Below are 6,356 nucleotides of genomic sequence, written 5' to 3'. Positions count from 1 at the left end.
TCCTTTTTTCCTGCCTGTGCAGGGGGTCGGACTCGATGATCTATTGAGGTCCCTTCCGACCCTAACATCTATGAATACCCTGATGCTGACTTCGCAGTGCAAGCATAGCTAGGCCATATGAGAAGAAACAATGTGGTATCCCTTCCACTATATCTTCTATATTCATAATCATTTCAAGCTGGCTCCTAGGTGTCTGGTTACTCCTTAAAACTTGATGTTTTTTTCCTGGTTGTTCATCAGTTTCTTGAGGTATTCCAAACCAGATAACCCTTAGCACTGAAAAAGATCATTCATTTAAATTGAAACTGTTTATATAACAGGATTTTCCTTGTCAATGATGGCTTGGGATCCTCTTGATTTACACAATTAAAAGAATGCTTGTAAGAGGCTGGACTAAGGGTATAAGAAAGCTGTAAAGCAGCAAACAGGGTATTTCAAGAGAAAGAAATCTCTCTGGCACCATCTGCTGTTGTTCTCATGAAGCTGGGAGAAACAGATCCTCTTTTGGTCACCTGTTTAACCTTCAACTGTCATGATGGGAACTTTGCCAGCTAGCAAACTACCTGAGTGCCCTGGAATGGTGAGATCTCAGCTCTCACTCTCTCTTTCTCTTTCTCCCTCTTTCTCTCTCTTTCTTTTTCTCTCTAGGCATAGCTTTCTGAACATGAATTCTATTAGTTAAGCTTGATCTAGGTTTCCCCAAATACTCAACTGAACCAGGGTAATATTGTAATTGTTTTTTGTTTGTTTCCATATACTTAGCAGGAAATAACTTTGGTAGTCAAACTGGTGGTAACCGGGTGTATTTTTCCTTCTCTACTTCCCCTTCCCCACTTGCTCTGCAGCAACGCTTCTTTTCCCTAGGGCAAAGATCACTGTGAAGCCCAGAAATACTGTGAGGCCCGCTCATCAAGAGGCTACCACTACGAGGACAGTTAAGGCAAAAGACTGGGATGTGCTGAGTTTTAGACACAGAAGGGGATCACCCTATATAGGCTAATTGACCCAGTTTGGCTCAGACATCCCCTAATGAACTGAATGCTGGCCCACAAAGGTGGCGGCTGGAAACCCAGCTAGATTCAGAGGTCTTCTGTTCACCTGTGTGCTTGTGTCTGACTGCAGTTTATTGTTACCCTGATGAACTGATTCCTGGCATGTGTGGGTGTCAACCCATACATGCTAATCAACCCGGCTGGGTCAGGAGTGTCACATTAATTTGTGTGTATGTATGTATTTGATTGATTTGGTGACTGGAGGAACCAGCCCCATTGAAACAGTTCTGCAAGATATCTCCAGTGGGGGTGAGGACTTGCAGAAGGGAGAGATACAGAGTAGTATATAGGGTACACCTGCTGTCAGACTGACAAGCCCCACCCACTGACAGCTGCCATGCCCCCTTGACCCGTCCCTGGCCCCACCCCTGGCCCTGCCTTAGCTCTGCCCCAACCCTGCCCCTAGACACTCCCCCCTGCCCGCCATCTTGGCCACCATCCTGTGGTCAGAAGTCCCTCCCCTAATCCCTGACCTTTGCCACCAGAAACTGCACCCCTGTACCCCCTGGCAGCCATGTTGGTGGCCATCTTGGCCTCCGTGTTGCATCCCAGAACACCCTTTTCCCATCACATGACCTGTGACATCAGAACGGTTGCTCCTTAGCCGGGAAACTCCTCCAACCAAGAAGGCTTCTGAGCCAATAGGGGGGCAAATATAGGGGTGGGGGGTGGGACCTAGAATGGCAGTCCCTGGCCTGCCTCTTGTCTAAATCCTGTTGGGAAAACCCTCCAAACCAGGCCGTGTGTTTTCTGAGACCACACTAATACAGGCAGAAGCAAATATGGATTCTTACTCCTTGGAAGCCTCAGGCAGTGTTCAGACCTATCTCAGCAGCACTATGGGTGATATCTCAGTGGTTGAGACAGACTCCTGGACTCCCAAAACAGATCTGGGGACCGTGGTAGACCCCCAACAGACTGCATCAGAGCCACAGGCAGAGAGCCTGGAAGTGGCAGACAACCTAAACCCCAAAGACTCTGCTGAGGTAACTAGCCTTGAGTTATTTTGAAGGGGGTGACTTTCTACGGTAACAGGGTGGGCCTGTGTTAACTCTTTCATCTCTTCACAGGTAGGTGATGTCTTGATAGAGAACTTTCAAAACTTACGTGTTGATGGACCTATGAGAATAAAGGTCTTGTGTGAACTGGTTTTGTTCATGTCTAAAAGAGAGAGGTTCAAGACAAGACTGAAGATGCATGTATCAGTTTTGTCTGAGTCCCCAGAGCCTTGTGGAGCAGGGTATGAACCTATGGAGCTTACGGAGCATCCCACCTGTTTAGAGAAGGGTTTTCTGTGCATCTAAAAGAGAATAGTTCAAGACATGGCTGAATAACCCTGTATGTGCTGCTTTTCACTAATAAATCTTGTTTTGCCACTATTTAAATATGTCATCTGGCCTTTAAATCCTCCATAAGTGTGTTGATGAGGTGGGTACCACAGTTACTGGTCATGTCTACAGGGGCGGTCTTTGCTACAGGAAATTTATTACACTCCTGGGGCAGCTGGTAGTTTTGGTGGGGTGAACTTGCTTTTTGAAGCAGCCAAAAGTCAGAATAAGAATCTGAATAGAAGCCAGGTAACTGCCTGGCTTTCAGATCAGGATCCTTACACCTTATGCAAACCAGCAAGAAGGCGTTTTAAAAGAAATGAGACTGTTGTTTCAGATGTGGATACACAATGGCAGGCAGATCTGGTGGATATGCAACAGTTCTCCAAACACAACAGTGGTTTCAAGTACATCTTAACAGTGATAGACATATTATCCAAGCATGCCTGGGCTTTGAGTCTAAAAGACAAATCAGCGGGTGAAATATCCAAGGCCTTTAAAAGCATTTTCTCAATGGGTCGTGTGCCTGAAGAACTACAGACTGACCGGGGCAAAGAATTTTTAAATAAGCCTTTACGCAAACTGCTAAAACAGTATAATGTCCACCATTTTGTTCAAATAATGAAGTGAAAGCAGCAGTTGTAGAAAGGTTTAATAGAATGTTAAAATCAAAGAGGCGGAGGTATTTTACAGACCACACCACCTTTTGCTACATCGATGTGTTACCAGAGTTTCTAAAGAGCTATAACCACAGCTTTCACAGAATTATCTGGGCCAGGCCTGTTCATGGGAACTCCTCAAACTCTCCCCGCGTGTGGAAAACAGTGTACAGAGACTACTTAAAAACAAAAACAGCAACACCCCTGTTCAGAAAAGGAGACCACATGAGGGTGTCTAGAACCAAAGGGAGATTTGAAAAAGGTTATGAACAAACATTCACCGATGAAATGTCCGTAGTGGATGAAGTCATTAAGTGAGTGCAGACCCCCCTCTATTGCCTAACAGATTACAAAGATGAGCCAATCGAGGGTTCTTTTTATCCTGAAGAATTACAGAAAGTGAACCCAAAACAGGACAAAGTTTACAGGATTGAAAAAGTCCTAGTAGAGAAAGGAAAGGGGAGAAAGCAACAGCTACTTGTGAAATGGTTAGGGTGGCCAGCTAAATGTAATAGCTGGGTAGAAGCCTCCCAAACCTGTAACGTTTACAATAAAAGACAAGGCATTACTGCCGCTGCAAGAGCAAGATGAGCAACAGTGGTTTTTACATAACTTTTCCCAGTAATGCCTGCACCAAGGTTTTCCCGCAGAACACCAGCTCAAACTTTACCTTACAGCTGCTTAAACCTCTGGATCTTTTGGGGAAATGGGAGGTAGGATTAGCAGAAATGCAATACCCGCACAGCTGGGACAACATCAATGAAGACACTCTTTTGAAATCTTTTCTGAAGCTAAAAAATGGGGGTATGTCTTGTGCTGGGGATATTGTTCATCCATTACATTATTGTTGGATCTTATGAATGATATCATTGCCAGTCACCCTTCCCCACCTGAATTAGTTATGTTCTATGATCAGGTGAGCAGAAAAATTAGACTGAAAACCAGTGATAACTCTTATCCTTTGGCTACTGGTGGTGAACTAGCTTATATTTTGGGGTTACTACCCTGGTCCACTGTTAAAAAAAAAAAAAAAAAGCAAAAAAACCCCTTTACAGCTGATATTACTGGAGGATTCAATTCACTGTATCTCTACACAGATATTGTTGAACATCAGCGTGTTGGGGACTTTTTAGTTCCTTTGCTACGCTGCGTACCTACCCATGGAAAAAATGAGTTTGTCACTATCACATATGACAAGCCGCATTATGTCCCCGTGAGTCAGCACCGCATTGGCACAATCAGCGTTGAAATAAAGACGGGTCAGAATAGACACGTCTCATTTAATTTTGGCAAAGTGATCGTCAAGCTCCATCTGCATCCCCGAAGGACTTTGGTGTTTTGAAATAAGAAAAGGCACAATGGTGGTGGTGAAAAATTATGGGGATCCAGCCTTGTACAGAAATTATTACAAAACTCAAGCTGGGTATGGTCTCCCTGGTTATCAGGGGATGCCCGTGATGTATGGGGCTGGTGTGGGGGGCATATTCCGCAGTCTGTTTAGAAAAGTCATCCCTCTTTTGAAAAGGGGCCTGGAGATTATTAAACCCCATGTTAAGAATGCCAGCCCAGGATAGCTCACATAGCCCAGGATGTGATTGGCTACGACTCCCAAGCAGTTCTGGATACGGTGGGCCAGTCAACAAATCAGGGCAGGCCTGGTCTTGTGTATATTAAAAAAAGGAGCCTTAAAAGAAAGAGAGCTGTGTCACGTCCCCTGTGTACAGGCCCACCCAACCCCTTAAAAGAAAGAAGCTAAGGCACCAGGTCAGACAGAAACGAAAGATCAAAAGCAGCTGTCTGGGAGGAAGAAGGGGCGCTCTTCTGGAAGAAAAAGAAATATATTTTAACTGCCAGGGCTTTTGTTCATGTCGGATCTGAAGAGTGTACCAAATCTGAGCTGGATTTGTTTCAGATAGCTCCCACACAGACCAGCATTGAGAAAAGTCTGTACATTGAGACCCCCCCCCCCCCCAGCTGTTACAGATGTTACAGAGTCTACCCCCCTTGACTTTTTCATTGCTGGGAATGGCGAAGATTATATGGATTTGAACAGCACGTTGCTGCACCTTTGTTGCAAGACCGTAAAAGGTGATGGAACCGATCTTGATGATGGGGCTGCAGTAGGGCTAGCGAATTACCCCTTAGCCTCTGTTTTCAGTCAGCTGGATGTCACTCTGGGAGATCGTCTCATAAGCCAGAGCAACTACTGTTACCCTGACAGAGCCTTCATTGAATCATGCTCAACTATGGTGATGACACACTCGCCACTTTGTTTTCGGCTGGTCTGTTTTACAAAGACACCCCGGACAACATGAAGCGGTCACCCTGGATGGTGATAACCATGGGTTTAGGAGATGGGCAAGCCTGACTGCAGAAAGATAGAGCTGCTAGGCCACCTCCACTGTGATTTGTTTTTTCAAGAAAAACTTTAGTTGAACAGCGTGGATGTGAAAATAAAACTGACTCGCAGTAAAGACACCTTCCATTTGATGGGCGCCCCGGCAGTTGGACAGTGTAAACTACAAACCACGTATGCCTCACTTTTTGTGAAGAAAGTGAAGGTAGCTCCGGGTGTCCGGTTGGGTCATGCAGGGGCCTTGCTTACAGCCAGTGCTAAATACCCCACAGACTGCACAGGTCTGAAAGTGTTTAGCATCCCTGCAGCCAGTCGGGTCAGTAATCAGGAGAATCTGTTTCTGGGACAGTTGCACAAGCTCATTGTTATCAGGTTTGTGGATAACTACGTCTTTAGCGGGAACTATTCTAAGATCCCCTTCAACTTTAAACATTACAATATTAATTTTGTTGCCTTGTATGTTGATGGAGAACAAATCCCAGCAAAACCACTACAACCTGATTTTGAGAATGGTAACTGAGAGACAATATATGCAGCTGGTACAGACTGCTGGTAAGCAGATGAAAGACTGTTCCCTATTCATCGACCATGAGGAGTTTGCCCCGGGGTACACCTTGTTTACCTTTGACCTCTCTCCTGACCAGGAATGTGCTGACCATTATTCCTTGATTAAAACTGGGAACCTGAGAGCAGAAATATGCTTTGCAAGGGCTTTGCCCATCAGTGTTAACATGATTGTGTCTGGGGTCTTTGACAATGTTATAGAGATAAACCAGAGGAGAAACATGCTGTTTGACTACACATGAAGATGGACTGTGAACAGCTCTCCAGAGTTTTATCTGCAGACCCTTACACCAAAAAGACTTTTTTAGATGTGTTCCCCTGTGACTGACTCCCTAAAACTCGGCTGTCTCAAAGACCCCTGAGCCTGGTGGTCAAAATGCACCCGCATAACCAACCT

This window comes from Alligator sinensis, unplaced genomic scaffold, assembly GCF_000455745.1.
Source record: "Alligator sinensis unplaced genomic scaffold, ASM45574v1 scaffold1186_1, whole genome shotgun sequence".
Classification (NCBI taxonomy): Eukaryota; Metazoa; Chordata; order Crocodylia; family Alligatoridae; genus Alligator; species Alligator sinensis.
This window is presented reverse-complemented; position numbering follows the sequence as displayed.